Consider the following 25,285-nt stretch of genomic DNA (forward strand, 5'->3'; position numbering starts at 1 on the left):
ACAAGCCCATAAATCTCAGTTAACAATCTTCCTGTGCTGTGGTGCTGCAGAGCAGTAAAAGCAGAGCAAATGTAAAGCAATCCAGCCACTTTTGCCTAGCAGAAGTCATATATGGATTGCAAAATGTATGGTTCTCCTGAACAGAACCATAAATCACGTTGTCATTTCGCAAGAACGAATGCAGGTCCTGCTCCATTTCCTGGCTTTATTTCACTGCCAGTCTTGGACCTCATGGGTTCTCTGCCAATTCCCTTTGCTGTCCTGCACTGGGGGCACCAGAGCAGGTCCAAGGTGACTCATTCTGAACTTTACTGCTCAGCTGTGTGCTGCAGAAGGAGCTGCACGGTGCTCACTGTCCCCTTCCTGCACAGGGGACACCCTGAGCTCCAGATCCCGTGCTGACCACTGCAGAACCTTCAGGACATCCCTAATTTTTATTTCCTAGTTTTGCACAAAGCTGGAAGCTGGACATGCCCCAGAACCCAGACCACACCCCATGAGCCCCAGCATTGGCAGCAGGGCAGGGGGGGTTCTGTCCCTGTGATGCCTTGTGAGGGCTGACCTAAAACAGAGACTAGACTGAGCTAAAGAATAAAGTAGGGATTTATTAAGAGGCCTCAAATAGATCCACCTTGGGCAGCACAACCCAAAATGGGCACAAAATGGACAACAGGTCACGGGGTCTCACACTCTTGGTCCATTTGCATATTGGAGCTAATTGTCCAATTCCAGCTTTAGCCCATGCAGCCCCATTCTTCTTGTTTTTCTCTCTCCAGCCCACAGCATTTATGCTCTTGGGCCTGAGATTTGGATCATTTGTTCTTGGTCCTCAGCTCGAGAAGGAATTGTTTTGTCTCCCCACTCTGTTCAGAGAGCTCACCATCCCATAATATGAAGCCCAGACTTACACACTAAAGCAGAATAAACCTGAAAAATATAAAAGCTGAAACCTGAGGCATCACCTGTGTCCCTGTGCTCAGGTGATTTCCCACCTGCAGAGCTGCCCCAGCACAGGCAGGAGCTGGAGCTGCTGGGGCCGGGCCAGAGGAGGCTCCAGGATGATCCCAGGGATGGAGCAGCTCTGCTGGGAGGAAAGGCTGGCACAGCTGCCATTGTTCACCTGCACAGGAGAAGCTTTGGGGGGAGCTCAGGGTGGCCTTGCAGGGCCTGAAGGAGCCCCAGGAAAGCTGGAGAGAGACAATTGACAAGGGCTGGAGGGACAGGACACAGGGAATGGCTCCCACTGCCAGGGGCAGGGATGGATGGGATATTGGGAAGAGCCCATATTCTCCATTTTGTTGCCACTTTTGGGAACATCTGCTCCAGCAGCAGAGCCCTGACACAGTCAGTGTTCCTTGGCTGCCAGTAGGCAGGACCCCCCACTGTAAGGGCATCAGGTGCCCAGCCCTGAGAAAGAGGAAAATTGCTGGGCACAACATAAATCCATGGGGAAACCCCTGATTAGTTTTGCAGGCAGGATTTGTTCTACAGAAACAATAGAACTCAGGCTTGAACCAGGAAAAACCTTTATTCCTCAATGGTTAGTATTTTAACAAGTATTCCCATGTGCAGTACAAAAACTGTCCATTCAAAGCTCTGGATATTCAGCTGGCAGAAGGGCTCATGGCTAAACTAACAGTGTCAGGGACATTTAAGGAGTCTGGATTATTTCACAAACCCAGGGTTTCCTGGAAGACTGCAGGGAATCCAAAGGGATCCAGCTCTTATCTGGAGAGCAAAACACTCCTTTTGTTCCAACTTTTGCATTTAAATACCATTTTTGTCTGAAGCCCTGTGGGTCATCTTGCTCCTCCCACCAGTTCTGATTTATTTTACATATTCATCAGCCTTTTCCAACCTTCCTTTGTGGGCTCACTTCCCCCCAGGCCTAGGGATAAGAGCTGGTGCCTCACTACAACCTCTCCAGTCTCTATTCTAAAATTCTGCTGCACCCAACAGCCTTGTAAGATAATGAAAAGCAAACTGAGCAAGCTTAAATATAAATACATTTAATTGAGGTCATGTAAAAATGTATTTCCAACAAGCAATGAGAGGAGATTAACAATAAATTGTACACAGAATTCTTGTTATACCTTGCCCCCAACCACCTTTGATGTTTCCAATTCCTACATCCACATTCTGAAAACAAATTCTCCAGCTGCCCCGTTTAAACTGTGGGCTCCAGGTTTCCATCTTCACCTTTCAAACAAGGCTCTTCAAAGCAGCATCGACAGCTTTACTTCTGACCACTCCTGCTGCTCCAGGAAGCCCCACACCAACAATTTACCTGTAATAAAAACCCAATAAAGAAAGTTGAAAAGAGGACTCCTATTTAACCCTTAGCACTGACCAGTCAATTAACTGACATTCATTTTTATATGAAAGATGCACATTAAAATATCTGCAACAGAATTTTTTAATTTTCTGTGTGTTGTCTGCATCCAATCTAGGCTTTAACTCCACGGGCAGGAGTTACTCCACTCTCAGGCATGCAGAGTGCTGCCAAAACCTGGCACCACTGAGCACCAGGACGGCCTCGCTGGTGCCAGGAAAGCTCAGCAGCACCTTTCTCTCCCAGCAGCATAACACTGGCACAGGCACTGAGCAGCCACGAGCAGCTGACTACTGCTGGGAGACAAAAACCCCAAAACTGGGGGGTTTACAGGGCAGAAAAAACGTGGAGGCACTTTTCTGATAATGCCTACTCTCATCAAGGCTTCAACCAGCAAGAGGAATAGATAAGCTAAACTTACTTCTGGATAAACCACGTTATTTCCACCCTGAGGACCTGAGGCTAGCACAGGAGCCAGCAGAGGCCTTTTAGTTAATTCTAAGACAGCAAAACAGTTTTGCCCATTTCCCCTGCCTGGCTCATGGTCACACCTCACCCACGTGGCTCCAGAGCTTTCGCTGTGTCCCACGGGCAGGTTATCCCTTCACATCTGCTCTCCCAGGCTCCAGCGCCCTCCCGGAGCGCCTCCCCGGCTGTCCCAGCCCAGCACAGCTCGGGGTTCCACACACGACGGGGCCGGGGCACCTCAGGGGGCTCCTTCGGGCGGATCACCGCCATCGGTCATCGGCTGAAGGCCTAAAGAGAGGACAGCAGAAACATCGCAAGTAAGCCATTAGTTCAATCTGCATTCACAAAGCTCAATAGCAGCGGCCTGGCTTGTGGCAGAGGACAAAAGCCAGCACACCGAGGGAAAGACTGAGGAATTAATGGTGAACTGCACAGCCAAGCAACACCCCCAGTCCCGGGCACCGCGGGCTGCAGCGCTCGCGGCCGGCAGGAACAGCTAAATAGGAGAAAATTAGTATTTCAGGTGGCGCCTTCCTTCCCCGGAGCCCCGGTCTCCAGCCCCGCTGCCGCCGCCACCCGTGCCCTGTATCCCCCCTCACCTCATGGCGAGAGAGCTCGGTTCACCCGAGCCGCTCCGGGCCCTCATGGCGGCGAGCTGAAGGAGCCCGGCCCGCCAGAGCCACTCCTTGCCCTCAGAGCGAGGGAGCCCGGCCCGCCAGAGCCGCTCCTTGCCCTCATGGCGGCGAGCTGAAGGAGCCCGGCCCGCCAGAATCGCTTCATCCCCACACGGCGGCGAGGGCAGAAAAGGAAAAGGTCTTTCCGCGCTGCCAGGGTGATTCCACAGGCACCGCCCCGCTCGCTTCGGCCGCTCCCCCCGGGGCGGGGAAAACCCCTCAATAATCAGGCACAGGGAGGGACTTTAAAGATCGTCTCGTCCCACTCCCTGCCATGGGCAGGGACATCTTCCACTATCCCAGGTTGCTCCAATCCCCGTCCGACCTGGCCTTGGACGCTTCCAGCATCCCTGACAGAGCCGGAGCAGGAAACACGATCGGTGGAGCTGGAGAACTGAACTCAAGCACCGGCTCATGGGAAGCAGTGGGCTGGTGAGCTGCCTCTGCTTGCCCCTGATGTGTCTCACTTCGGGCACAGGAGGTAGAAGTGTCAGCTCAGAAACAGCTGCCAGCAACAAAAATCCAGCACTGAAATAAGCAGAGAAAAAGTTGTGGTGCTGCCAAGTGCCTTGCGGAGAGAAGCACAGTTCCACACCTTCCCTGACCTCCACTGGATGCTGTAACATCAGCCCAGTGCTCTGTGTATCCATGTCCGGGCACAGCAGTGTAACTGTAACTCCCTCGCTGGGGATCCGTTCAAAGGAAGTTTTTCTCTGGGCTTTGTGCTCCAGTGAGACGCTTGAAGGCCTTTCCAGAAAGCCTGGCATCCCTCCCCCATGCTCCTCATGTGCTTATGCTCTCAGAGCTCAGCAGTGAACTCAGCTGGAGCTGCGCCTTGCCTCAGGCAATCATCCACTCCAGCTCTGTCTTCTTCAAATGTTTCATGGTCTATTTTCAGCCCAAGGCAGGCAGCTATTCTTCCTGGATGTGGGGTGCTCCTCCCCAGCTCAGCCTGATCCTGCCTTGTCCTGAGAAGCTCTGGGCTCGTTGTGCCCAGGACACGGCTGTGTGCAGGGACAGAGGCTGGTGCTGAGCAGAAGGAGCTCGGTGCTTCCCCTGTCACTGATGAACCTGGTGTGGAACAGGTTTCCCAGCTATGCCCAGTGCAGCACAGCAAAACCTGTCTGGGGGAGGGACAGGTAAGAGCAGACACAGAACACTTCATGCTCTTGTTCCTGGGGGTCTCGCTGCCCATGGCCAAGGGCACGTGCCCACACAGGGATGGATGATGACTCTGCCAAGACCTTAAACCACAGCTTCAGTTTAGAACTGTTTAATTCATTAGCGCAGCATGGGGCCCAAATTAATATGCTTTGTCTCTTTAATAAGACATTTTCAGCAGGATTGGGGAGATACTTCAAAAGCTTCCTGAATGCCAAATACCAGAACCCAGCAACTCTCAGTGCCAGGACCAGTCTCTCACTTCCCAGTATAGATTCCCTCTGTGTGCACAGCTTTTCCTCTGCTTGCTGGCCATGGAGGGGGGCTCAAACAAAGGCCTGCACATCATTTGTGAACTTTGGGTGAAAAGCATCAAACCAGATGAAACACAGCAGAGCAGCTCTGCCATAGGAGTGATGCCCTTTTCTGTCACAGGAATGTGCTCTCTGCATTAGTTGCAGCCCTGTTGTTCATCTTGGCTTGCTGACCACTAAACAGAGCCTCCTTTTCTCCTGCAAGTGTTGTGGCAGGGCCTGAAAGGACTGAGATGCTTTGTTCCAAGCCAGATTAGAGATAAGAGTTACTACAAAACAAAAGCCCAGCAAGCCTTCAGGAGAGTTCCTCTAGTCTAGACACAGCCTCCCCCGAGCTCCCTGCATCCCAGCACAGCCCTGCAGCTTGTGTTCAAAGCAACTCAACAGGCTCCAGAAGCCTGGGTAACCTCTGTCGAGTGAATGTTCAGTTACAGCATAAAGGAGGAATCACATCTGAGTGATTTTGCTCCCATAAATTAGCAGGATGGGTTAAACCAGGACATGAGCACTGTCTGCTGGCACAGTACATCCACTCAAGAGATCTGCACTGGCATGGAGCTGTAGTGCTTCAGAAGACGTGTGCTCCAAGCCTGGGGTGGGACATCCCCCATGTAGCTGATGTCTGCAGCTTCTGTGGCAGCAAGAGAGATCCTTTACTGTCACCTCAGCCCTGAACACACCTGTGCCCAGGGCTCGCTGCCTGCCCCACATCACTGCTCACCTCTGGCACTGCAGGGCTGGTACTGTGATCCTTCTGTACCAGTCAGATTTTGGCTCAACACCATTTGGCCACACTGTCAGTCGCTGGAGAAAAAGACAGAGTAGTACCGTGAGAAGAGGAAGAAAATTCAGTAAACCTATGGAAGAAAAGATTTGTGGTTGTACATCATCATTTACCATGGTGGTCACTCCAGCCCCATGGCCAAGCATGTTCAGGCTCTGGTGAGAAGAACTTTTATCCCCCTAGTGTCTGTCATGGCTGGGGACGGTGATGATGACACCTCATGGGTGTGAGTGACACCAGCCTTGCTTGGCTCCCACACAGCAGAGGTGGCAGGGCAGCCATGGCCTCGATGGTGCCTTTTCCTCTTTGAGGTGCTGCACCCAGGTCAGGGATACCCCACACATGAGCACAGACTGGGAGAAGAGCTCATTGACCAGCAAAGAAGGACTTGGAGGATATCATGGATGAAAAACTGGACATGAGCCAACAATGTGCAGTGGCAGCCCAGAAACTCCCCTGTGCTGGGCTGCACCCACAGAGGAGTGGGCAGCAGGTGAGGGGGGGATAGTCCCCCTCTACTCTGCCCTTGTGAGATTCCCCTGCAGAGCTGCTCCAGCGTCAGAAGGACCTGGAGCTGTTGGAGCAAGTCCAGAGAGGCCATGGAGATGCTCCCAGGGTTGGAGCCCCTCTGGAGCCAGGCTGGGAGAGCTGGGGGTGCTCACCTGGAGAGGAGAAGCTCCAGGGAGAGCTCAGAGCCAGGCCAGGGCCTGAAGGGGCTCCAGGAGAGCTGGAGAGGGACTGGGGACAAGGGATGGAGGGACAGGACACAGGGAATGGCTCCCACTGCCAGGGGCAGGGATAGATGGGATATTGAGAAGGAATTGTTCCCTGTGAGGGGGAGCAGGCCCTGGCACAGGGTGCCCAGAGCAGCTGGGGCTGCCCCTGGATCCCTGGCAGTGCCCAAGGCCAGGCTGGACACTGGGGCTGGAGCAGCCTGGGGCAGTGGAAGGTGTCCCTACCAGGGCAGGGGGAGGAATAAAATTGTTTTTATGATCTCTTCTGACCCAGCCCATTCTGTAATTCCATCATCTCCTCTGACTCCACAGAGGGGCCATTTCCACTTCCCCACTGCCATCACAAGATGGCATTCCAGACCTAAAAGCTGAGCTGGCTCAGCTGATACTTGGAGATCTTTTCCAGGCCCTGGGGTGTCCAACCCCAGAAGAAGCTGTGGATTTAACCCTGCCTGCTGAGCTCCTCTGCCAGGTCTCAGCCCTGACACTGCCTTTTAATCACATCCTTTAACGCCAGGGCTGTGCTTTAATCAGCTGCACTGAAACACTGCTGCCGTTACTGTGTAACCTCTGAGCCATCTAATTGCACTGAGTTAAGCCAGTTACAGCTTTGACAGTGAATGGCATGCAGAGCACTTTAATCTTGACCTGCAATACCTCGGGCTCTTGCAGGGCCTCCTCTGCCTCCGAGGACACGCTGCTAATCAGACCGAGCCAGGATGTAGTTTAAGACATGGACAAAGGGAGCCAAGGGCAAATCATGAGCAAAATGAATCTGACTCATTTTGTTACAAAGCAGTGTTGAAGGTAGAACTGCCTTTTCTTTGCCTGAGAATGATTTGGGAGAGTGGTGAGAATAATTTGTTTCAATAATTTATAACTTCAAAATAATAACAACAAAAAAAAAAGAGAGAGAAAAATCATTATTCTTAGATATGTTTTTTAAAAGAAAGCTTATTTTGAGTTAGGTGCATAAAGCACTGGTGCAGTGTGTTACCCTGTGTCTGCTCCCACGTGTGAGTGGGTGCTCCAGGCTTCACCCACCAGTTGCTCCCTGCAGGAAGAACCCATAATTGAACCATCTCCTTCCCTGGCCAAGGGCCTGCAGCCTCCCACCGGGGCTTGGTGCCATGTCCTGGGTGCCAGCTCTGCCAGCACAGCTCCCCGGGGGTGGCAGTGGGGCAGGATCTGCTGCTCAGCTGTGCCAGAGGCTGGGGCTGGCTGTGTCCCTCAGGGCAGCTCAGGAAAGGCTGCTCAGGCTGCTCCTTACAGGGAGCTGGAGCAGCAACCTCACTTGGTGGTGGGGAAAGAGCAGTTGGGAAGGGTTACATAACCCGGATCAGCCTGCCAGAGGGGTGGTGCAGCAGCAGCAAGGGCAGTGCCACTCTGGATGTGGCTGGGCAGGACCCTGCAGCCCCTCTGTCCATTCACTCCCACCTGGGTCTGCTGGCCCTGTCAGAGCTTGCTGCTTTTGTTGTCCAAAATGCCCTCGGGCAGCTCGAGGAGCCCGTGCAGCTCCCTCTGTTCTGGGCTGAAACTGCCGCGCAGCAATTTCTTTTTCCATTTCATCTCTGGCAGAGCCCTTGAGCTTTGCTCCCTTCCTCTTCCACCCTCCTCTCCTCCTTCTGAGCTTCTCCTTGGCCCAGTCTCCTTCCCTGCTGTCCCCTTCTGCTCCCAGCTCCTATTTAACCCCCATCTTTTCTGTCCTTTCATTCAGTGCTCCTAGCCAGAGGACAGATCACACACCACAAGCTCTGCTATTCATCTACCAGCTCCCAAGCCACAGTCTCAGTGTGATGAATGTGATCTGCTAATCCTGTGGAGAGGATCCCCCAGGATGCAAAACCCTGCTGGGATCTGTGGCAATGCCATGGCATCAACCACAGGGTCAAACGTACAAGGGGGGGTTGCAGCTGCCTTGCCCGAGCGTGGGCACCACAATCAGTCTGCCTTAGGAACTGAGTCCTGCACAAGGCCCACCAAACACACCTGTGTCCTTCCAGTCCCCCAGCACGGCTCCTGGCAGCAGGGAATTTGCTTTAGCTCTGTGAGTTTTAGAAAGCCTGACTCAAATCCCAGGGATTTCAGGCAGTGCTGACACGCAGAGTGGGGTGGTGTGAGCACAGCCCTGGGGTCAGGTGCTGGGGACAGATGGGTGGGCACATCAACATCAACCCAGTGTTTTAGAGCAGAGCTAACTAGGAACAGCTTATTCCATTAAGGAAAAAAGAAAACCAATAATCATTCTTAATTAGGACAGAAACCTCCAGATAGGCTTTTTTAAAGAAAATGCCTAAAAATACCATTTTTGCTTTGATTTGAAAACTATTTTTTGCTCTTCAGACTGTAAGATAAAACACATTTGAATTGATGATGCATTTCACAGCAAAAATACATCCCTTTTCATCTTGAAAATGCTGAAATGAGTTGTTACAAAATTTTCAACGTTTACCCCCTTTCTTAAAAAACAAAATTTTTAATTTAGATGAAATGTCTTTTTTTTTTCCTAATGGAGACTCTTGATTACATTTTTACCCAACAGCTCTAATTAGAATTAACAATTACAGCTGATTCTTGGTGGGGTGATAAACAGCTGGACTGCACAGCCCTCTCTACTCTGGGACTTCCAAACAAGCCCCAGCCCTGGTAGTTTAGCCTTCTGCAACATTTTAGACTTGTCTAGTCACTGGAATTTATTTTTCTGTCTTTCTTTCCCACCCTTTCTCCTCTGAGGGTTAGTTTTTACCAGTGCAGCATCTCTAACAGTCAGGGAACTTCACAGTGAGTTGAGATCGCATTGATTTCTCGAGGAAGAAGCCGCATACTAATTTTTCCTGTTTTCCTCCCTTGAGGAACACAGGTAACAGCTCCAGGAAGGCAGCTGGGTTTGTAGATATTATGTTTACCCACTGGCTGACAGGGAATTCTGAGGTCTGTGGGACCATCATGGGATACAAGGAGGCTTTGGCTGGTCTGGTGCAAGGCCGGATTTGCTGGGAAAGAATGTGGGATTAAAGCAGAACAGGTGAAACCTGAGAGAAGCATCAGGTGAAGATCAGGGGATGGATCAGTCCATGCTATGCTGCCAGAGCTTCCCCCTGCCTCCAGGATGATCCTCACAATCCAGCTCTGTGGGGCAAGGAAAGGAACACTGGAGCAGCGTGAATGAAGAGGAAATGACTGTGGTGGAGGGGAAGGGAAGATGTCAGAGTCTGCTCTTAAACCCGCAAACCCTCTATTCCAGGCACCCAGGCAAGTTTGTCCAGCCTTTGCAGGCAGCCTCCAGAGAGCCAAGAGGCACTGGGGCATCTTCTTTCAGGGGACTGGTGTCCCCAGTGCCACTGTGACTCCTGGGCTGCCGTGTCCAGTGCTTTTCATGGCTGCTCATCCCTGTGCTGGTTCCACACTGTTAATGGCTGATCTTCTCTCCCTGGAAACAAGCCCAAGGCCTTTGTCTGTCCCACCTGGCCCCTCCCACTCCCCTGCCAAACAGTTATTACCTTCTTGGGCAAACCTGAGATAGTGTTAAATGAGAGGGAGGTTTTCATACAAATGTCCCTGTGATTAATGGATTAAAAGATTCTGTGCAAATTAAAGCCTTTCTTCATACTTTGCACATCCAGCTCTTCAGCTGTTGCTCTTTCCCTTCTAGTCCTTTACAGAAGTCCCTGTGGGCCTTGCTTGCCTCATCTCTTTTGCTGCAGTTTTCTCCCCACAGTGACCCAGGGATTTCCCCCAAATCCTTCAGCCCACTGAGTCTTGGGCAGACCCTGCTACTCCCAAACCAGCACTGTGGAGAGGAGGATGCTGTGAGCACAGCTTGTTTATACCCAGAACCAGCCCAAGAGAGGGGCTGTAAATGCCTCTTTATTTCCATATTTATCATTGCAGCTCAGATGGATGAGGAACCCAATGGAAAGTTTAGATGAAACAGAGAAGAAATGAAAAACTGTTGGCAAGCGGCGGCTCAGCTGAGACTGGCAGCCTTGAGGGCTTCCAGAAGGAAAAAGGCTTTCAATTCCTGCACTGCTGCTCCATAACAACCCAATTCCCCTGCCAGGCCAGGAGGAGTGGGGCAGCTGGGGAGCCCTGTGATCCCACCCCAGGGAGATGGATCTGAGACCCCAAAGCAGCATGTTTGGTCTTGCTGATGTTTGACAGGGCTGATTTCTTCCCAGAGCAGCAGCAGAGTGTGGGTGTGGGGGCTTCGTGAGGATCTCCAGGTGATGGGAACTGTGGTCACCCATGCCATGGTGGAAAGGAGCCACAAAAGCTTTGCTGGACACCTTTGGAACGTCCAGTGCTGGGTGCTGGTTATTGGAATATGAATCCCAATATTACCAGTTAGATTGTGCCTGGGCCAGTCTGACCCTCGCTGCTGGGCCAAAGGCGGCAGCTGTGGTGTATCACCCCAGAGACACCTTTAGCTTGCTGGTGGTTGCAGCTGGGCACTAAACAAGTCCAGGCTTGTTAGGAACTCCGTTTACCTCAGGAGGAAAGCTTCAGGCGATGGTGAAGAGAAAAAGGAGAGAATTCTGCTGGAGGGTTTAATATCCAGAGGTTTATTCCATGGTTACAGAGGTCTGAATCTTAGGAACAGCCCCAACAGAAATGGCGACCGCATGGCCTGATTCACCTTTTAAGCTCTTGGGGCAGGGGGAGGGGACAGGTGAGCCACCAACCAGGTGGGAGGGACAGGGTCTCAGGGGGGGATGACACCTAGACAGGCCAATGACCTCCGGGCCTGAGGGGCATCCTTTGAACTTGACCAACCACACAACACCTTGCTGGAATGTTAAGCCTGATTGACAGGACTCACTCAGCAAGGGGGTGAGGGGAAAGAGATATAGGCACACCTGGGAGGTGACCTGGAAGTCTAAAATGGGACATTACAGCACACCGCAACAGCTGGTGATGGATGATGATTTAAAGCCCATTTGTGCAGGGAATAATGGCTCATAACCATCCCCTCTCCTTTAGTGGTGTGACACTGCTGAGATGGGTGGTCTCATTTCCACCTTAGGGGAGGTGTTTTATTGATTGTCCCTGCCCCTGCTCCTGAGCCCGTGTGTGCTGTGATGCGGACGTGCTTCAAATGCAGTGACAAGGAGGTGGCAGCCGGGATGTGGCTCCTGGGGCAGGCAGCCAGAGAGGCAGGGATGGTGCTGCCCACGGCTGTCCAGTGATCTGAAACCTTCAGCCCTGGGAGGGACTGACTGCTCCAGGCCCAGGGGGTCTGACTTTGCTGGCGGATAACCAGGACTGTGTGTCTGTGACCGGGCTCTGTTCCATGGGGAGGAGGCAGGGGATTGAACTCTCCCCTTGCTGCCTTTTTCACTCAAATCCCTGCTTGAGCACCCATAAAGGCCCCTGCCCAGGTCATCTGGCATGATGGCTTCTAGAAAAGTGTCCCTAGGGTCGCTGTCCCTGCCTGGTCACAGCTGAGCTGATGGCACTGAAAACTTGAGTTTCCCTTCACAACCCCTCCTGTACCTGCAGGTCCCTGAGCCCTCACTCCAGCCTTTATTCTTCTCCCTGCTTTCCCCTCATTTGTGCCCGGCTCCGGAGGAGAGTACTGGGAATTATCACTGTGTTGGCTTCGCTGATTTAATCCAAATTTAACCAGGCGGGAGCGAGCGAGGGCAGCCCGGGGGCTCTGTGTGCGGTGAAGAACCCGTCGGTGCCGAGCGGCGCTGTTAATAACGGGGGTAAAGGGCGGCAGCCCCCCGGCATCGCCCCTCTCACCCTGGCACAGCCCGCCCTCCGCCCCGCAGCTGCAGCTCCCACGGGGACAGAGCTGTGCTGGGGACACGGCACAGGGACCGTCAGGGGCTGTCACCCGGTGGGCCTGACCCCAAGCTGTGCCAGGACAGAGCTGTGCTGGGGACACAGCACAGGGACCGGCAGGAGCTGTCACCCAGCGGGTGCTGAGCCTTTAGTGCCAGGACAGAGCTGTTCTGTCCTAGGGACACGGCACAGGGACTGTCAGGGGCTGTCACCCAGCGGGTGCTGAGCCTTTAGTGCCAGGACAGAGCTGTCCTGGGGACACGGCACAGGGACCATCAGGGGCTGTCACCCGGTGGGCATTGAGCCCTTAGTGCCAGGACAGAGCTGTTCTGTCCTGGGGACACGGCACAGGGACCGTCAGGGGCTGTCACCCGGCGGGCATTGAGCCCTTAGTGCCAGGACAGAGCTGTGCTGGGGACATGGCACAGGGACCGTCAGGGGCTGTCACCCGGTGGGCCTGACCCCAAGCTGTGCCAGGACAGAGCTGTGCTGGGGACACGGCACAGGGACCGGCAGGAGGTGTCACCCAGCGGGTGCTGAGCCTTTAGTGCCAGGACAGAGCTGTCCTGTCCTGAGGACATGGCACAGGGACCGTCAGCGGCTGTTATCCGGTGGGCACTGAGCCCTTAGTGCCAGGACAGAGCTATTCTGTCCTGGGGACATGGCACAAGGACCGGCAGGAGCTGTCACCCGGTGGGTGCTGAGCCTTTAGTGCCAGGACAGAGCTGTCTTGTCCTGGGGACATGGCACAGGGACCGGCAGGAGCTGTCACCCGGTGGGTGCTGAGCCCTTAGTGCCAGGACAGAGCTGTGCTGTCCTGGGGACACGGCACAGGGACCGTCAGGAGCTGTCACCCGGTGGGTGCTGAGCCCTTAGTGCCAGGACAGAGCTGTTCTGGGGACACGGCACAGGGACCGTCAGGAGCTGTCACCCGGTGGGTGCTGAGCCCGAGCTGTGCCAGGGCTGCATGGGCAGCAGCTCACCCATGAACCCCGAGCTGCACCCCCGCCGGCAGAGCCTTTCTATTATTGCAGGGATGGCCCCGGGCTTATCACATCCCACTTATGGCTCCAGAGCCCCCGAGGGACTGATGGCAAAAGCCTTTGGATGAATCTCTTTTTGGCAGTGAATGAAATAGGATTTGTGCTGGTGGTGATAAGAGACTGCAAGATGGACCCATCTGATCCTCACAGCAATTCAGAGAGGCTGATGCTGACATGGCAGAACAGGTCCTACAATAGTCTTCACGTCCCAGCACACAAAATGGGTGAGAAAAAGCATTTTTAAAAGTGGCTGGGGAAACTCTGCAGCTGTGATGCTATCCTATCTCAAGCCCAGGGTTCCCCTCCGGCCTCTTTGGAGTCACAAGTACTTCAAAAATGCTCTGCTCTGAACTCAGGCTGGGTCATGACTCATGTCTTGGGCTGTAAAAATGCATTTTATCGTGTCAGCAGGAAAGTGGCTGTGGGCAGCGCTCTGGCAGCGGTGAGGCTGGCCGGGGCAGGCTGTTCAGCAATTACACCCACTGGAGCCCAAATTCCATCTCATATTTTGCTACAGCACACAAAAATGTTCAGGGGAAGGAAAGGATGGAGGGGAAAAGTGTTTCACTTAAAAATGCTGGTAGGACTCTATGCAGTGGCTTGTCTGGCCACAAATCCATCTGTTTTGGTGCAAGTGCAAAGCCTGGACCTGCCACCTGGAAATGTGAACTCAAGAGTCTCCTGCAGCCTGTGCAGTTTGCTTTGTACCCAGGAGAGACACCTCTCATGCTCATCCTGGCATCCTTCCAGAGGGAAAAGGGCAACTGAACCCTCTGGATGTCTGTGCCTTGCTGTGGGCCTTGTCTCTGGGTCTTACCCCAACCAAAACTACTTGCAGGTACTTTTAGTATGAACCCATCACCAAAAACTAAGTTACCTGTCAAGAGCAGCACTGTGAGGCTTCACAGCATTGGCACCTTGTGATTTAATTTTGCTTGTGGACTTGAATGTCCAGTTATGTATCTGGGAGTGTTTAGCTGTTGTGACCAAATTTGGGACACATGGCCACAACTGAGCCACTGGAGAAGCCAAACAGCCTTGAGAGGAGAGGAGCCTGGTGGCTCCAGATGAGCATATGGCAGTCCTGGGAACAAACCCACACACCTTTGCCAGAGGAACATCTGGATTCCTTAAAGGAAGGGGTTTAATCAGGAAGCATCAACTCCACGAAGAAAATCTGGATTCCTTAAAAGAAGGGGTTTAACCAGGAGGGATCAATTCCATGAAGAAAATCTGGATTCCTTAAAGGAAGGGGTTTAACCAGAAAGGATCAACTCCATGAAGAAAATCTGGATTCCTTAAAAGAAGGGGTTTAATCAGGAAGGATCAACTCCATGAAGAAAACCTGGATTGCTTAAAGGAAGGGTTTTAACCAGGAGGGATCAATTCCATGAAGAAAATCTGGATTCCTTAAAAGAAGGGGTTTAACCAGGAAAGATCAACTCCATGAAGAAAACCTGGATTGCTTAAAGGAAGGGGTTTAACCAGGAGGGATCAATTCCATGAAGAAAATCTGGATTCCTTAAAAGAAGGGGTTTAACCAGGAAAGATCAACTCCATGAAAAGCAGCTGCCCCATTCCACTGCTGTCCAGGACAGAGCAATGCTGTGGGACTGGGGCAGGGGCTCAGTGCCTGTTAAAGCCCTGGGCACTGAGGAAGCCCAGGAGCAGCTGCAGGCAGAGGCAGCTGAAGGATTCCTGCTGCCTCCCACCAACGCTGCCCGCGATTCATCAATTACCTATCTGCTCAGTCCTTTTCTCCATCCTTTTACAATCTAAATAGCACATTTTATAGTTGCTGCTAAGTGATGTGATCAACATCAATTACCTACTAAAAGAGAATCAAGTCTTGATTTAAAATTAAGTGCTGCATTTTCCCATGTTCTTTATATGTAGCCAACAGAATAATTGCAGTGACATAAAAACTAATTACACAACTCCACAATTAGGCCTCCCTCCTAGTGCTGTGATTGTCTTTAAGTATACTGATGAAAAATTACTCCCAGTCCCAAATTACTCTCTTACACCCATCTTCTCTAATACCTTTTGAAAAAGCCCTCCATCCTATCAGACCAGAGAGAGGAACTCCAGATACAGAAGGTAATACATGCAGAGTGTATTTTCTTATCTCTTAGATGTGGGAGCATTTTCAGATGTGGCATTTGGTTGGGATTGCCCAGGGATGCAGCAGTGCTCCTCTCTGGATGGACTGAGCATCTCAGTGAGGCTTCCCAAAGTGCCTGGTGTGCAGCAGCCTGAGACAAGCAGGGGGAAAATCCTCTTCCCAGTGCCCCAGATGACATTTGGCTCCTGGGCTGCAAGCAGAGAGACCAGCCCTGCCTGGCTGCCAGCCTTGGCTTGGTGTGTGGAGCCCAAAAGGAGGAGGAAGAGGATGAAGTATAGCAGTACTTCCCCCATCCAAAAGCCAGGAGTTACACCCAGGCAGCAATCACATAGCTGCCTGAGAAACTATAAACCTCAACAAAAATCATAAACATCTATAAAGCTCTGGTGCACTCCTGACAGGCTTTGAGGGATTTGATTCCAGATTATGTTTTTGAGATGTTTACAACCAACCTGGAAAGATTGAAAATATTCAATTACTGGCAAGGAGAGCTGAGATTTGCTTACAGTCAATCTCCTGCCTCCAGGATCTCTGTGGGTGCCAGCAGTGAAACACAGCATGGGTGAGCAGAGCTGTGGGGACAGTGGCCCAGGGACAGGTCCCCCTGATGTCACTGAGCATCTTTCACTAGATGATTAAGCATTGCAGGTTTAATTTTGGGGCTGGCATGCTGCTGTGCAGTGGATCCCATGGCCTGTTCCTCAGCCACAGCCCAGCCCTCACCAGGCAGGGCTGCACAGCTCGTGGATGATTTTCCATCATCTCTGCAATTCCATCACTCAGTTGCAGTTGGGAGAGGGGTGGGAAATGCTTTGGCATGATTTTAATCAGCAGAGTGCTTTGAGTGAATGAGGTGAGGGGACCAGTGAGCTCCCTGTGCCTTCTCTGACTTTCTCACCTCATTTCAGCATCAACCAGGGGTGCCAAGACTGAGAATTTACACCCTTGTGTTTGCCTGAAACCTCACTACCTTCCTCAAAACCTGTGAAAAATAAAGGGGGTGCTGAAGTAGCCTGTGGCAGGGACGATGTGATGTGTAAACCCAACATCTCCAGATCATTGCAAATATTCCCTCCTGATCCCAGGCACCCATCCCAGATATTCCCACCTTGTCCCCAGCCCAGAGCACTGGGTGCCACCTCCAGCCCTTGGACATCTCCAGGGCAGGGGACTCCATCACCTCCCTGGGCAGCCCCTGCCGAGGCCTGACCCCGCTTTCCACAGAGAAATTCCTCCATTGGTCCAACCTAACACGATGCACAGAGGCGCGCCAAAGCAGGCAGTCCCGTCTGTCCCCTCCTGAGGGACAGATCCTCCAGGACGGGGCTGCTGCCCGGGACATGCCGTTCCCACAGCCAGGGAGGCTCCTGCCCTCCCAGCGCAGCTCCGGCTGCCGGGGCCCGACCCGGGACACGGCTCAGCCCGGCGAACCCAGCCCGGGACATGGTTCAGATCGGCCCGGTACAAGGCTCAGATAGGCCCGGGACACGGCTCAGGCACAGCCCGGGGCACGGCTCAGATAGGCCCCGGACACGGCTCAGGCACAGCCCGGGACACGGCTCAGTTAGGCCCGGGACACGGCTCAGGCACAGCCCGGGACACGGCTCAGGCTCAGCCCGGGACACGGCTCAGGCTCAGGCTCAGGCTCAGGCTCAGGCTCAGCCCGGCGAATCCAGCCCGGGACACGGCTCAGGATCAGGCTCAGGCTCAGGCTCAGGCTCAGACTCAGCCCGGCGAATCCAGCCCGGGACACGGCTCAGGCTCAGGCTCAGGCTCAGGCTCAGGCTCAGGCTCAGGCTCAGCCCAGCGAATCCAGCCCGGGACACGGCGGGGCCAAGACAGCGCCTCCACGGCCTCCTCACAGGGCACAGGCGGGGCCAGGATTAGGGGGCGGGGCCAGGACCAGGGGGCGGGACCAAGGGCTATGCTGACAGATAGGGCTATGCCCCCTAGGCAAAGGCTAGGGGGTGTGGCCAAGAATGGGGCCGTGCTGAGTGAGTGGGGCGGGGACAGGGGCGGGGCCAATGGCAGGAGCTGGTGCAAGGACGGCGCTGATTGGCTAGAGCAGGGCCGGGGAGGGGCGGCTGAGGCCGGGCGGCGCGTGCGCAGTGCGGAGCGGTGAGTCGGGGTGGGGGGGTAGCAGGGGCCGGGGCGTAGCTCCGGGTCGGGGACTCCGATCCAGGACGGGAACTCCGATCCGGGACGGAGCCCTGGTCCCGGCCCGGGGGTACCGACTGCTGCCTCCCTGCTTTGCCCTCGCGCGAGCGGACCCGGCGGTAAGGCCTTGCCGGGTGGAGGCTGCCCGCCGGCCCGGTTCCCCTCATTGGCTGTGGCCGGGCCGTTGGGGACGTTGCGTGTGCGGCCCCGGAGGCTCGGCAGGACGGGCAGCCTGTGCCGCTGGAGTGCTGCAGCAAACGCGTGCCCTGTGAGGGGCACTAAGGCACACAGTCGGGGCAGAGCAGGCGTCCCTTACACTCAGGGGTTTTAAACAAAAATCTTACACGCGAATTTCCCCCAACGGGCACAGTTTGGATCCTGCCTGGAGCACGAGGCTGCGTGACCTCTGGCCTACTGTGTGCCCAGGCTGCTGTGGAATAAAAACGTGCTGGAAAAATTGAAGTAGCTCTGGGATGTTAAAATGGATGTTTCTTCAGGGTGTGCGCTCTGTAACACGAGGTCTGAATTTTAAAACTGGTTTAATTGTTTTGGTACAAGCCTGCATATAGTTTTCTGGCAGGAGAACTGGTGAAACGATGCATTCCACAAGGCCAGGAAGAGAACGCTGAGCAAATGGGATTTTGTATATAAACACTGTTTGGAATGTTGCCTTAAAATGTTTAAGTTCAGTGGTTGAACTTGCATTCAACCACTTGCATTAGGAGTGAGCTTTGACTGAACTCTGATGCTGCCCACCTTCAGGAGGGTCTGGGTTTACACCAAGTTCTATAGACACAATTTCTTAAGGTTAAGTTTTTTGTTCTGCAGTGTTTCTCTGCTAGAACTAACCCAGTCCGAGTGCAGCGCAGAGGCAGAGCTGCCTGCGCTGGTGTTGCTCAGTGTGCCTGCCAAAGGAGGGTGATCTGCAGAGGCATTTCTGTGGTGGAGCTGTCTGTGGAAGAGGCTGGTCCGTGCACAGCCTGGCAGGAGCCTTTTAAGTGCAGATAAGTGTCCAGAGGATGTTAGGAGATGATGGCACGCCCTGTCATTTACCGAACGTGCTGCTGCAGTGCTCCTGCTCCCTGTGATGATTTGAATCAATTTGTTCTCTGGGAGTAGCACTGTTAAGGGATGCACTTCTAAGTTTCTGTCTTTTCTTTCCCCCAATCATGCCTTAAAATGACCCAGCCTGATCCACTTAGTTTTTCAGCAGCCTCTAGGGTATTTCTGTGGTGGAAGTATCCAAAATACTGTCCCAGAAACTTCAGTGTAGGAGTCCAGCTACCAAAGGTGAGAGCAGCAGTGTTCCTGGAGGCTGCTGTCTGTGTGACCATGTATTTACTAAATTTGAAAGGATACAAATATGATTCTTGGTAAGAAATCAGCTGGAAACAATTCCTGATGAACTGTCAGAACAGCCTTTGACCCCACTGTGTTGTCCCTGTGTCCTGAAGCAGCACAAGAGCAGGGCTGGTGCTACTGCCACCACCTTCTTCATTTTTACAGTGAAGAATTCCTTTAGCCTGAGCAATAAAAACACCTGGAATACTCCAGCATCCCCACACCTGTCTCTGCTTCTGCTTGGGTTGAGCAGATGGGGTTGAATGCACAGCAGCCATACCTTGAGAATTTGTGAGGCAGTGGATTATTGGGATAAATTTAGGGATAATAGTCAGCCTTTCCATGTGCTAATCCTCTGTGCTACTGACTCCCTCCGTGGCTTTTGTAACCCACCTCAGCTCTTACACTCAGCGTTCTCCTCTGAGAAATAACGCTCCACTTAGGCTCGTGAGCGAGGTGAATCAGCTTTAATTAAGATTTGCCGAGCACTTTGTTGATAAGTTCTCAATAGCTGGTTGCTATTTTTTATGAGCACGCAGATATTCTTAGCACCTGCAGTGGGAAGTGACACAAGGCTGGGGATCTCTGGGAAGCAGCCCTGCCAAGGGAGACGGCGCCTGCTCACCGTGAGATCCATTCTGGCTGTGGTTCACCAGGCGGCTCAGCAAAACCCCAAATCCCTCTGAGTCTTTGGGAAATGTGAAATGTTCCTGAGAGCTAAGCCCTGCTTTTGCATGAGATTTGTAGCTTTTGCCCCCTCGCTGGGTATCTCCCAAGCTGCTGGTTGGGTTTGGTGCAGCTGTGTTCTGCTGTCACCTGCTTTGTAACACCTTTTGGCAATGGCTTTTAACAACTGTCCCCTCAAATTAAGGTGTCTGGGGTGGGCAGGGCTGGGTGATGACCTCTGTGGGCTTCAGGCATTGCAGAGGTCAGTGGGGTGGAAGGGGAGGAGGGAAGCTGGGAAACCATGCCCTTCCCCAGGGCAGCATCCCATTCCCTGCTGGCTTCTCTGCTGCAGCAGCAGGTGGCAAATGAAGCTTGATGAGCTGTGTTAGTGAGGGATAAGGAAGGCGTGAATGGAAACGGTCACAGCAGTGCTGGCTCTGTGTTGTGTGGGTGCCCCTCAGCAGGATGAGGAGCTCTGTTGTATTTTGGGGAAGAGAAGGCTGTTCATTTGGCTTTGTCACTGCTGTAGGAGTAGCCAGATGGAGGATGCTAAAAGGAAATACAGGGCTGGAACAGCCTCCTTGTTCATGCCCCTGTCCTGAGCCAGGTGAGGGATGCTTGCCTCCAGGCTGGACAGTGGTGGATGGTAGTGCAGATGTGGACAGGGCCCAGTTCCCTCTGGGCCCTGATGGAATCCCACTCTCAGAGCCTGACAGCCCATCTAACTTGTCCTTGCAGCAAACTGAGCAGCCAGTTTGTCTCTTGCCTTCATAGAGCGAGGAGAACTGTGGCTGATTGTCCTTGTGAGTAAACTCTGTTAAAATCTGAGAGCTGGGACTGGCCCTGGAGGGAGCAGGGATGGAGAGACCCCTCCACAGCTGGTGTGGGGCAGCATGTTTTACACTGCTGACTGCTCTGCTGGCTGCCCAGACCCTCTGGTTTGTCTGTACCTCAGAGCTGATACCCAGCATGGAGCCCAGAACTGGGTATTTTATGTTCCTGGATCACAGAGGGGAGTTCAGCTCTTTGGAGCTGTGGTGTCACAGCACTGGCACATTTGGTCTGGTCCCCAGTTTTCCCCAGGTTCCCTCTGTCTGGAGAACTTTCCCCTGGACTCTGTTTGTGTGCTTGATCTCTGTTTGTGCTGTTTCCAAGTGCACTTCTTTGCATTGTTTTCCTTGCTTTTCTTTCTATTGATTTGTGGGTGTTTTGGGAACTTTTCTTCAGTTTATCAATTCCGATCATGACCTCCAGAGTGCCTCCAGCTCTTAACTCCTGGGCATCCTTTCAGGTTTTATAAAAGTGCTTTCTCTTCATTGTTCAAACTATTAATGGAAAGGTTGAACAGAAGCAGACCTGGGCTGAGCTCCCAGGGCTCATACACAAGGATTTCTCTTGTGGTGACAGGGAATTGCTGATGGCTACCCCTCAAGTGTGTGGGGTTGAGTTGCTTTGGTTGGTCTTTTTTTTCTTATTAATGAGCACTGGGCCTCATGAAGGTGAGCTTGCCCAGACCCAGCTCCTCTGGCTATTGAAAGCATCAGATGGATAGAGTGAAAAACCTGCTTTGTGCTGGTCAGAGGTGTGATGGGCAGGTCTCTGTAGGGGAGGATTGTGCTCTCCTTCTGAAGGCTGAGGTGATTTTTAAGAGCTTTCATGAACTTTGTTCACCCGGGGCTTCTTGCTGACACTTGCTGGAGCTGGCACAGCTCAGAGACAATCCTCAGCCCTGCTTCCCACTCAGAGCTGCCTCAGCAGTGGGCTGTGCATGGGGGAAGTTGTGTCCAGCATCTCCTGTTCCCCTTTTCTCTCCATAGGTCTCTCCTCAGTGAGAGTTGGGCTTGTCTGTATGTGGCTAAGGTAGCAAAAATGCATTTTTCTCCTCAAGCAACTCCAAGTTCCTTGTGTGGTTGCTCTTCTCTGGAAAAGATAAAACTACTTGTTCTGGAGGAGAGATTAATGACACTCATTTTTATTTGTAAATATTGTGTCATGGTGGGTGTGGTTGCAGGACACCTCACTGCACCAGGCCTCTGCTGTCACCTCAGTGCCAACAGCTTAAGGAAGAGCTGAAATAGATTTCACTGGAGCAAACATCTCTGCCCAACTCTACCCTTCCTGAGTTCTGTGAGTACTAAGCTGCTGGGCTCAGCTGCCTGAGGTTCAAGAATTGGTCCTTTTCTGAAGTGCTGTTCCATCTTTCTTTGCACATGGGCGTAACTGTGGGGTGAAATTTGGGCCCCACCGAATTTAAGGACAACACAGGGTGTTCATGTCTTCCTGCTCTGCTGGCTGGTAACTTGTGGTACCCAGCTGTTCAATCCAGCTGTGCTTCAGGGACACCATCAACAGGATGGAGATGCTGTCCCCTCTTTGTTCTCCTGTATTGGTCTGTGGCTGATGGAAAAGTCATGGAATCATGGAATATTCTGAGTTGGAAGGCACCTACAAGCATCATTGTGTCCAACTTGGTGGATGTCCTGACCTAATTTCAGTTCCAGGGGAGAAAATTCAGTCTCCCTAAAACCTTCCTATGGCTTCTGTTGGATTCTTCCTCACTTTTCTCCAGGGGGCTGTGTGCTGTAGTTAAATATATGGATGGAAAGGTTGTGTTCCACTCTGGATTACAGCTGAATCTCAGTGGTGGATAAATTGCATCCCAAGTCTAGTTTGCAAAGCCCTTTGGGCTTCATGGGCTGCAGGAAGCAGTATTTTATTCTGGATGTGTGTTTGCTGATAATTCTATAGGATTTGCAGACAGCAGGTTGTAAGAGCCCTGATTATACTGGTTCCCTATGCAGTCAGACTCTGCCCAAATAATTCAAGTGCCTGCTGTAGAGAGAGGGAAAGGAAGATGGAAGAATGATTTAGAAATCTCTGGAGTAGATGGGAAAAAGATGCATATGTTGATCTGAAGGAGATACCAAGCCATATATGTCTTCCAGCATCTAAATAAAAGTCAGGATTTTTTAAATGGTTGCCTACTTAAAGCCCAAATAATTCCTTTAACAAAAGGTTTTAAAGGTTTAACCTAATTTTAGAATTTTTATTTCAAGTGTCCTTCCATAAAATTAACTTTTTGAATGCAGAATGCTTTAATGTCTTCCGTGTTGGTGCTCATTTGCAAGAAATCTCTGCACAGTTATTTCTTATGTACCGGTTAAATCTATCAGCCAACAGATGTCAAGTGTAGCAAAAATGCTATAATAATATTATGGTCTAATAATAGTTATAATGATTCTAATTACCTGGTGCAGCTTTAAAGAGAGGCAGATTCAGAGATGAGTGCAAAGGAGGTGTTTAACCTTGAACTGCAGAGGCAGGGCTCTTCCAGAGGTGCCTGTGCTGCGCCCTCTCCTCCCCATCAGACATCCCCCTCCCTTTATTCCCTCCAGCAGACTGGGAGCAGCACTCTGGTGTGTTTTTAATGTTCAGACCTCATTCTGGCTGTGCTCAAGGAGTGCTGGCGAGCTGAGGATGGGCACGTTTCCTGCAGTACCTGGGAGTGTGAAGCCTGCTCATTTTCAGCCTCTGTCTGCCCTGCTCTTGGCGTGCTCCCACTGCCTGATGATTGTGGCACTCGAGGATTGCTCCCACCCTCGGGAGCTGCAGAGCCTCAGCAATCTCCATCCTCTCTGCAAGCTGCTTGTGCTGCTCTTAACTATTAGGGGAGGCTTTGCCACAGCCTGGGAAGCACAAAGGCAGAGTCTCCTGATGGGAGAGCATTGGGGGTGTGCAGGTGAGTGGCTGAGAGCTGTTGATCCCTACAGAGGCTTTGCTGTGGGGGTAGGAGAGCACTGGGCTGGTGCTTGAGTGCTGTGCTTGCCTTGCCTTCGACAGGCTGGCCCCACAGAGCCTTGTCAGAGTCTCCTTCCCCAGCTGCTCCATGTGCCAGCCCCGTTACATCACTCCCAATGCCCTTTCACCACCGTATTTTTCCTTTAGGAAGGATGCTGGGCTGCATTTGCTGTGTTCCTGTGGCTTTTGCCCGATGTTGCTGAGTGCTGTTAGTGCCTTGGGGTGCCAGTGCTCATTGTGGCTGTAGTGTAATGGATCCCCTCGTGTCACAGCTGCTCATTTAATCCTGTGACATGAGGGGTGAGGAGTCCCTGGCTCACAGACCAGCAGCCTGTCCACAGAGGAAGCTCTGTGTGGGCTGGAAGGTGACAGCTTTCAATGATTATATGCTGAACCTTCTTCCTATAAATAATTGATTCACAGGCTGATGAGAACTACAGGAACTTGTCTCTCAGTTGCTGCTCCCTGGCATGGACAGCAGCTGGAAATGTGCTGTTTTCCTATAAAATGGATCCAGAGGTGCCCTTGCAAGGTTTTCTTTATTTCCAGCCTGCTTGTACGCTGACCTGCTCTGCTTCTCAGGGAAGCCCTGCCTGCCAACACCTGCAGCACACCTTGTGCCAGGCCTGGTGCTGCTGAGAGCTCTGCCACCTGCAGCCTCTCCCTGGGGCAGGTTCAGCCTTTCCTTTGGGCAGGTTCAGCCTCTCCCTTGGGCAGGTTCAGCCTCTCCCTTGGGCAGGTTCAGCCTTTCCCTTGGGCAGGTTCAGCCTTTCCTTTGGGCATGTTCAGCCTTTCCTTTGGGCATGTTCAGCCTTTCCTTTGGGCAGGTTCAGCCTTTCCTTTGGGCAGGTTCAGCCTTTCCTTTGGGCAGGTTCAGCCTTTCTTTTTGGGAGGTTCAGCCTTTCCTTTGGGCAGGTTCAGCCTTTCCTTTGGGCAGGTTCAGCCTTTCTTTTTGGGAGGTTCAGCCTTTCCTTTTGGGAGGTTCAGCCTTTCCCTTGGGCATGTTCAGCCTTTCCCTTGGGCAGGTTCAGCCTTTCCCTTGGGCATGTTCAGCCTTTCCCTTGGGCAGGTTCAGCCTTTTCCTTTGGGCACATTCAGCCTTTCCCTTGAGCAGGTTCAGCCTCTCCCTCGGGCAGGTTCAGCCTTTCCTTGGGCACATTCAGCCTTTCCCTTGGGCATGTTCAGCCTTTCCTTTGGGGAGGTTCAGTGTTTCCTTTGGGCATGTTCCACCTTTCCTTTGGGCATGTTCAGCCTTTCCTTTGGGGAGGTTTGCCTTCTTGCTGGAGTCAGTGTGTGTGTGTGTGTTGGTGCATCACCATGGAGATGAGGCCACAGGAGCTGCAGGGCGCAGCCTTTTCCAGGCTCACGTGAAGAAGGATGCGGTAACGGGCTCCTCTTATTTAGGGAAAATGATTTCTTGGAGTAAATAAATCGTCAAAGAACACTTGGCATCAGCTCAGGTGCTATTAAGGAGAAGATCTCTTGAAGCCAGAGCTGTGAGGCTCATGCAATATTCACCTACTTTGCTGTGTTCCACATCAGGCATTGCCACTGTGCCCAATGCTGACTCACTGACCCATTTGTGCTTTTACTTACCCCGAGATAACAAAGCTCCTGTTGCTTTTCTCCTCCCTGTGTAGGTATTTTTCATCCTGCCACAACAGCACGTTCCTAGATCCTTTCCTTGCCCACTGAGTGTCCAGGCTTTCAGTGCTTTGAGTGGTTACAAGGCTTCACTCCCATGGCTGCTGCTGCTTTGGCCGGGCTTGGGGAGGACGTGTGACCGCTCTGGCTGTTCGTCTCTGCCCGGTCACGCGTAGGATGGCTCTGGGACAGCCCGCGCTTCAAAGGATGAGTCTGGACTCTTCACATTTTCAGTCTTCGATATTGTTTATTATTTC

The 25,285-nt window shown here is 52.5% G+C and overlaps 1 protein-coding gene, 1 long non-coding RNA gene and 1 other non-coding gene across 4 annotated transcripts in view; 1 reads left to right on the forward strand and 2 right to left on the reverse strand.

Moving 5' to 3' along the window:
• Nucleotides 1–1,988: 1,988 nt before the first annotated feature.
• On the reverse strand, nt 1,989–3,590 carry LOC135453673 (uncharacterized). Its single transcript, XR_010441921.1, has 3 exons — nt 3,400–3,590; nt 2,884–3,088; nt 1,989–2,287 (listed from the first exon to the last, which is right to left on the reverse strand). It is a non-coding gene; the product is annotated as an uncharacterized LOC135453673 (long non-coding RNA).
• LOC135453905 (small nucleolar RNA SNORA74) lies at nt 2,431–2,633 on the reverse strand. The gene has a single exon (XR_010441989.1). It is a non-coding gene; the product is annotated as a small nucleolar RNA SNORA74 (small nucleolar RNA).
• A 13,887-nt stretch (nt 3,591–17,477) lies between the features above and the next one.
• The window catches only part of SIL1 (SIL1 nucleotide exchange factor), a 118,487-nt gene continuing 110,679 nt past the window's right edge, over nt 17,478–25,285 (forward strand). Inside the window, exon 1 of one of the 2 annotated variants that reach the window (XM_064724827.1) lies at nt 17,478–17,540. The gene's annotated coding sequence lies outside the window, so the exon portion shown is untranslated. Of the gene's footprint in view, nt 17,541–17,563; nt 17,699–25,285 lie in introns of those variants that run through there. The other variant, XM_064724826.1, reaches the window with a different exon arrangement.

Source organism: Zonotrichia leucophrys, chromosome 13 (genome assembly GCF_028769735.1).
Source record: "Zonotrichia leucophrys gambelii isolate GWCS_2022_RI chromosome 13, RI_Zleu_2.0, whole genome shotgun sequence".
Classification (NCBI taxonomy): Eukaryota; Metazoa; Chordata; class Aves; order Passeriformes; family Passerellidae; genus Zonotrichia; species Zonotrichia leucophrys.